The 7,217-nt window shown below is 35.6% G+C and overlaps 1 protein-coding gene across 6 annotated transcripts in view; it reads left to right on the forward strand.

The window, feature by feature from the left end:
• Positions 1-7,217, forward strand: part of DACH1 (dachshund family transcription factor 1) — a 366,010-nt gene that overhangs the window by 263,610 nt on the left and 95,183 nt on the right. The gene's annotated exons all lie outside the window — the stretch shown is intronic.

Consider the following 7,217-nt stretch of genomic DNA (forward strand, 5'->3'; position numbering starts at 1 on the left):
TTCTGGACAGGTGGTATTTTTAATAGGATTACCAGAAAAATTAATGGAAACAACATTTCTTTTATATAAACCATTTAGTTTGGTTCATTGCACACACAACCTGTTTTAGCTTATACTATGCCCTCACTCAGCCCCTGCAAATTGTATCCCTGCTGTGAAGTATGATGTGATCAAATAGGTTTGTTTTGAATTTCCATAAATGATTTTATTTCAGCCTTTGAAGTAACTCATTTAAGTGTAATCAGACTGGTAAATCCTGCAAAGAGAAGTACATATTAAGAATTGCTACTACTTTTGCATGTCATTCGGGTTTTTTTAAAGGCTTTGTTTATAATCGTACATTTTGGTACCCCAAATGTATTTTCCAGTCTGTTGCCGATTCACTTTTTTGCAAGATCTGTTCTCAGTAAAACTGCTGAGAATTCTCTTTTTCTCTCAGTCCTTGTTTAGGTCAAACCTTCTATTTTTTGTTCTTTTTTCCCCTTCTTTTCCAGCCTACTGAATTAATGGTAAATATTCATGGGCTATGTAGATTGATAGGGTATACTAAATTAAAAATTGTTTTCTGTCATGACTACATTTATCATGTCTCTCATACCAGTCTTGTAACTTTAATCTAATCTGTATTAAAACAAGTGATTTAACTTATAGATGTTTGTGGAGATAGTAATTGTCTACTTTTGTCACTGTGAGCTTGCAATCAGATTTCTAAGCTGTTGCTTACCACTGCAAATCAGTCAGAATGCAGCCATATTTAAAAATGCAAATAAACATATGTAGGTGGTGGTACTCCTATTGTTGAAACCCCATCACCTTCATCATCTGATTCAAAAGAAGAAGAGAGGAAAACAGAAGTTCTGAATAAGTATCATGAAGCATTTAAACATTATTATCTGAGACAGGGGAAAATTTATTTACAGTCAACGGAGAATTTTAAGGGGGAACAAAGTTATAACAGAGGCAACTGATCAACATACCAGATTTTGAAAAGACTTAGCATATGTCAGAGGGGTGAATCATTTGTCTGACCTGATCTATGAGTTGGATACCGGAGATAAAATAACATTTATCTGGTATAAACATAAAACAAAGGATCTAATTTAGCCAGTCCACACAACATAGTGTAATATATTTCGAAACAGTTCATTGGCACTTGCAAACTCAATAACAGCTTGAGGGTATTCAGTCTTTTGGAGATCATATGCATTTCTATTCAAAATTCAGCTAGAATTACTATTAGTGGCAAAAATGATTTTATTTTACTGAGGTGGTTTAAGCTACCAGTAAATCTCTTGTGCAGTTTTGTTTGGTTTTTTTTTATGTTTGCCTTTAGACTGTCTTCAAAATCTGTTCTCAGGTTCTGGTGTGGGCAGCCTTGAATGACCTCACCTTCCATTGGAGTCAGGTTGTCATTATCCCACCAAGAATCAAATTAGGTTCTGTGGATCTCATTCACTGCCTATTAAACCTGGAAAGTTTGCATCAGGCTCTGGGTCAATATTTGTTGCAGGAAGAGTTTCTGTTCCCTAAGACCATGTGTACGCCATAGGTGTTGGGAACATCTTCCGGCTGCTGACTCCAGATGTGCAACTTGGCCACATCCTAGCTACATGTTGGGGCAAGACCCAATGTACGCATCTGAAGTTCCACCCACTCCCTGGGTTCCATGAGAAGAAAACTTAGATTTGCTAGGGGTTATGTTGTGGTCCAGCCAGGTTCCTAGTCTGGACGAGGGAGGACTGCAGGAGACACTGCAGAGCATTTCTGCCCCACATTTCATACATAACTTAAGATGTCATTATCTGTATGACCAGAGAAGTCAATTACCCTAGATTTCCAGGATTTTTTTCCTTTTTAGAGGATAGCAGGTTTTTCAATTTTACTGAAAGCGGGCTGTAGAACTGCAAATGATCCTGGGAAGAACGAGGTAAATTGAAGTACATGGTGTTAGTTCAAGTGCTTGACAGCCATCATCAAAACCAAGTATCTAATTTTGTAACCTGTAATTATGGACTCTTTGATGATGCACATTCGGTTTTATTAGGCCAGATTTCACAAGAAGGACTTACATGAAGTATAGGAGTCATATTAGAAAAGATCCATTCAGTTTTTTATGTTAAAATTAAGGCTCTGAGTCTTTTCAGGTAAAGTAAAGTTTCTATGACTCAAAGAATTTGCTCCTGATAGTCCCTCAGTTTTGGTGAGGTTTATTTTATCACTTGTCCTGCTCAGCTGTTGTCTGAGCTCCTGCAGATCTCCCAGTCTGGAAATAGCATAGGAAGGATGAACTAGTGGAGAACCTAAGGACTAGTCTGCTGAATCCTGATCTTCTTCTTGCTCATTGATCTGAAGTGTTTAAAAAAATATGTTCAAAATAATCAATGGCTTGAAAGTTAACACACACCCCTTGGAGATGTGGATCCTAATTCCTTCTAGGCAGAAGAGAGAACTGAACTTGTGACACATTTCCTGGGTGGTATCCTTAATCACTGTGCTTTGTGTAAAAGAGGGAAGTATAGTTTACCATCGTCTCTTTGCTCTTATGACCCAGGCTCTGGTCATATGTGGTCTGCAAGGTGGAATTCATAGCTCAGTCCTGTTGCCAGAGTTTCTCTATTTACTAGCTCCAGATAGCTGCATATGATTTTCTGTTGACTTTAGACAGACTATACTTCTACTTGTTAACTTCATTAGATCCCAATTTGCAGTACCTGGTTTGGGTAATGTTAAGGGATATTGGAGACAGTGGCTGCTCATAACACCCCCTAACTGGTACCTGCCTAGCAATACCTACCCTATACACTATATGGGAATGTAAGACCCAGATCACTTCAGCCCAAGATTCCATTCTGGGGGACAAACACCTAAAAGTTTGTTGCTTTAACACCAAATTTAGATGCTTTAGTGTTTTATTGGATCTGGCCCTAGGGCATCAGATTAGAATTTTCTGTCTGCATCAATTTATATTTTTTTAGATTGACACCAACAGCAAATGAAGCCTGAATGTCATGCTTACATTTTAAATTGAATATGTTATTTGAGGTGCTACGGGAAGGACGCTCTCTTGTTGAAAATATGCATGCTGTTTTCTATAACAAAATATAAAATATTCACCATGTTCACAAAAGAAGCGAAACTATTTCTTTCAGAAAAGCTTTTAAACTATGATATTAATAGAAATTTCTTAAGTACTTTTCAGATAATCAACAATAACTGCTTCTTGACTACTATGATAGCAGCAATTAAGGTATAACTTTATCAAGCCCACATATTAAAAAGTCCCAGTCTTTCTCTCTGTTTTTATTTTATGTCCCCCTGTAGAGATGTGAGCAATCTTAGACCTCTGGCTAATATCTTATAAAATAGAATATTAAAGTTCCAAAATATCCTTAGTGCAAAATGGAAAATAATTTAAATATTCCAAAGTTATAATTAGAATTGTATTTTCCTGTAAGCAGTCATGCATCAAAAAGGGAACTAATGATAAATATATCATCCTATATAGTTAGATATTAATTCTTCATTATCAACAGTAAATTCTTTTCTAATATATACATAGTGTAGATACATATCAAACATGCTTATTTACCTTAATAAATATAGAAACACGTATGAGTATGTTTTTATAAATATGAAAGGGTCAAAGGAAGTTTTAGCATCAGCAAAGATTCTCTTCTACCTGAGCTGTCCTCTAGCAAAGTCAGCAAACAAATGATCTGGAACTTTGCTTAAATTCTGTTTCTGGTCTGTGTTACAATTTTAGTTAGTTCTCCAAGAAAGCCCTTTTTTAATGAGAGTTGTTACCAGTTAACGGACAGAGGAATATTCATTCACAGTTCTGCTGTCCAACTGCTTGTGTAAACATACTTTATCTGTTCATTTTCATTTTTGTATACATACATACACAAAGAGATACTTATACAATATGTTTATTTTGCTGAATATTGCATTTTCATGTAACAAGAAGAATGTAAACAGACCCTGACGGGTATCTATATGCAAATATATGTACAGTTAACACATTTCAAGCCTACATTGTCACTTCACTTCTTAAATATTACATATTAAATCTTAATATATTAGTTTGTAATTCCTTAAGATACTGAGTTCAGGCTATGTATTTATACATCATCTAGCACATTGTGAAAGTGATCTTGATTTAGGCTTTAAATAATTCTCAAACCCTAAACAGATAGTAGTCAAAATTGTAACCTATGAGAGATAATATAAAGATCCACTAAATGAAAGGTTCAAGAAAGCCAGTATCACCAAAATAACCTTTTGACACTCTGGTTGTTGGTGTGTCTTTTCACTCAGCCCAAGAGGCTCAAGAATGCTTGAAGTACATTAAAAGCTATTACAGTTAACGGACTGCAAAGGTGAAAAATGAAATTGCAAGTTTTTTCTTAATGGGTTGTTATTTATTAAGAAGCCAGAAAACAACTTTTTTTGTTGCATAGAAAGCACAGGAGCCTTTCATATTATTGAACAGGATATGAATAGTATATGTATGCAAGGGGGAGTGCAAAGGTAGTACAAACTTCTGAAAGGTTTTTTTTTAGCAAAATATTGGATAAGAGTATTTCTAGAGACTCTCACTAAGCCATCCTCCAACAAGGCACTTCTGCAGATTTGTTTGCTACTAGAGACCTTTATTCTGCTAGGGTAGTAGTCGTTTTGACACAGTTTATGAGAAATTTGCTGTACAGTTTTCACTTGATGGATATGTGCGCATCAGTTCCAAAACATCCCAGGCGATCTGGACTCATTGCAGCCCAATTGGGCATATACGTACTGGCTAGAGTATATTTACAGTGACTCAAAGCCATCTTGGACGTAACTGACTTTCTGAATAGGCTTAAATGAGTTACATGTGCACAAAAAATCTGATGTATTCTCAATCTACTGAAACAACTCTGCATGTACGATATCTCTGTGCCTTGTGCCCCAAACAGTTCCCAAAAGGTGCTTTTTTCTTTTCTTTCTTTTTTTACATCTTTCTTTTCAATGGTCATTATGTGTCCTTCATGTAATAGACCTTAGAATGGTCTTTTTAGTCTTTGATGGTCTTCATTACATATAGAGGGGAGGGGAGCTAAAAACCCCTTTGAAATCGTTTGTGTGCTCATTTTCATTTTTTTAATGAATTGTTAAACAGAAGATGTAATGGTAATTGATAAGATGTTAGAAAGGACTTTTTTTATCATGCTACCACATTGCAGTTTTTAAATCATTAGTTCCCTTTGTGTTTGCTGCTAGGAAAGATATGTTATAGGGAATGAAGTTAATGAAGTTATGGCTGTTCCCACTAAGAGGGGATATGTCCCATAGCACCGTGAGGATGACCAGACAAATAAGGTTCTGTTTCTCTAAAGTAGTTATTTTTAGTTTTCCATTTTGCTAGTTAAAAAAATGCATTTGCAGGAGAAGAAAAAAATACATGATGTGTCTAGCTGCTCTAGAATTGAATTCTGAAGGCATTAAGAAGCACACAATTGTTCTGTAAATTTAAAGGGAATATAAGGTCATACATGTTCTTCCTGAAAACACACATAAGTGAATGCCCTGGCTTTAATGGAGGAAAACATTTATATCCTAGGCTTTATTTGTACCAGTTTCTTCTTATGGTTACTGTTACAGAAAAGAAAGCTTACAGCAAAATTTTAAGAATGTCTTCCACTTGAGACTACTTGAAGGAACCATTTCAAAAGTGCTAATAACCTGCTGTGCAATTAGTTTTATCTAAGTTGTTCAAATGCAAAATACCAAAAGAATCAGTTTTGAAAAGCCTTAACTGAGAATTGCAACCTAGACCTAGATGGTATTTCCTTGCAAATAGTATGGGTAATTTGTATATAATTATTAACATTTTTTTTCTCTTTAAAAAACAACTTTGTGCAACTTCCTTTTTTTGTTACACTATCTCCACATAATCTTTTTCAGATTTTTGTTCTGAGAAATAACATGGTTATTACAGATTCTGCTATCATTGTATGTAATGTATGGTCACAGTGAATTCTCAGAGATACCTCTTTCCCTCAGTGCAGAGGGTTTGGGTTTTTCCTCTGAGACAGACCAGTACTGTCATAGTTCAACCAGAAGCAGTTTTGATTTGTTCCTACCTTTCACTTTCTTTTGCTGAAAAAGCTTCTCTGCTTTGATGATGCATCTAATATCTGGGTGCTTTGCATCAATTTTTTCAGTGTGCTATTTAGGAAATTACTTTGCAAAAAAAAAAAAAAAAATCACAGATTTTATGCCTCTGAACAGGTCTGTCTTTGGGTTTGAAAAGGTTGGTTAGGATCCCAGTGGACTGAGTCAGGAAAAAGTCTGCCTTAATGCCTGCTTCTCCTTCACCCAGTTCTGGTATAAACTACTTTAGTTTGGGTTTTAGAGATCAGTCATATCTCTGAAGTTTCTTGTGAGCTAACAGTATACATTAGACTGATTCACAGTGATTCTTGAGAATTTTGGAGGAGATGATAGTGTGTTCTTGGTCACAAAACTCCCAAGAAGACTAGGTATAAGTAAAAGCTGAACTTGAGCTTCTTCAAGCTATATTTTTAAGAAGTCTTTTAAAAGAAGTGAACAGTACAACCAGCATAATATATAGCTGAAGGCAGCACCATAACGGAGAAGAGGAATTCTTGGGTTAAAGTTGGTTGGTGCAGAGAAAGAGAAAACTATGTCTAGCTGAGAGGCCTTAAAACTTCCCAATTAATCACTGACAGGCAGCTGAGCTTTCATTTTGCAATCAAAGTCCTGCAGTCTTAAGTCATTACCTACTACAGGGTTATAAAATATTTTTCATCTTTTCCCACGTCTTGCATATAGTAATGATGATGACATAAGAACCCCAAATACAGATATTTAAGATACTAATGAAACGTTAGTATTTTGAATATTTGCTGATCTTTAATGCAACACGAAACACTAGAAAAATAATGCATAGCTACATGTGAATTTCGGTGTGCACTTTTTCCATCCAGGAGGAAGTAGCACAAGTTGCAAAGTACGACAAGGAATCAGCAACTAAAAATGTGATTTACTGTCTTAATTCACCATCCCCATCTACCTTCCCACTTTAGCCTCTGATGTGCATCCAAACTTAGAGGAAAACTGAAGGCTTTATATGACTTCTTAGTTTCTTTCACTGATTTACTGTCTAGACATGGAAATATAAATGGATCATGACTGTCTTTGCTTAAAAGAGTAAA

Source organism: Haliaeetus albicilla, chromosome 15, assembly GCF_947461875.1.
Source record: "Haliaeetus albicilla chromosome 15, bHalAlb1.1, whole genome shotgun sequence".
Lineage (NCBI taxonomy): Eukaryota > Metazoa > Chordata > Aves > Accipitriformes > Accipitridae > Haliaeetus > Haliaeetus albicilla.